Raw genomic sequence first — 694 nt, 5'->3', positions numbered from 1 at the left:
TTGTTGACTTGAAGTCTATTTCTCCTTTTCACTCAACTGATATTCTTATATACTTGGGTGTTCAAATATTGGCTGCAACATACTTAAAGATGTTATTTGTTTTTGCCAGATTGAGCTCTTTATTGTCATGATGAGCTTCCTCATCCAGGAAAGTTAGGGGTTGTGGTCATTTGTGGAATAAAACCATGACAGATATTATATTATTACACTCAACATAACACAACTGTCAGGTGTCAGGGATGGAATGAAAACTTAACTGTTTAACAATAAGAGGAAAGGATGTTGGTATTTTCAGGAATCACAAAGGAGGAGTGATAGACATAATGAGGATTAAGTTGCTAATTCAAATGTAAAGAGAAGAAAATTCAACTACTAATGATGTTATTCAAAGAATAAGGAATAAAATGATTTCCTTCCTCTGGGGTCATTCAGTGACCTTTTAGAGATTAGCTTAGAGATTCGCTTCAGACTGATATTAGTCATGAACTAGAAAGTTCTATATATAAAACTATAAATGGGGGGATGCAAATCTAAGTTAAATCAATCTTTCAAGTTAACAAGAATACAAATGTTGGGTTGGGAATAAGCATAAGTATCCCCCTCTGGGGGTCGCTACTGTCTCCAACCAGCAGAAAAGAAGTGACGAAACCAATGGCCTTCTCAAAGCAGTTTATTCAGGAACATAACTATGTGC

Source organism: Mus pahari, chromosome 9 (assembly GCF_900095145.1).
Source record: "Mus pahari chromosome 9, PAHARI_EIJ_v1.1, whole genome shotgun sequence".
Lineage (NCBI taxonomy): Eukaryota > Metazoa > Chordata > Mammalia > Rodentia > Muridae > Mus > Mus pahari.
This window is presented reverse-complemented; position numbering follows the sequence as displayed.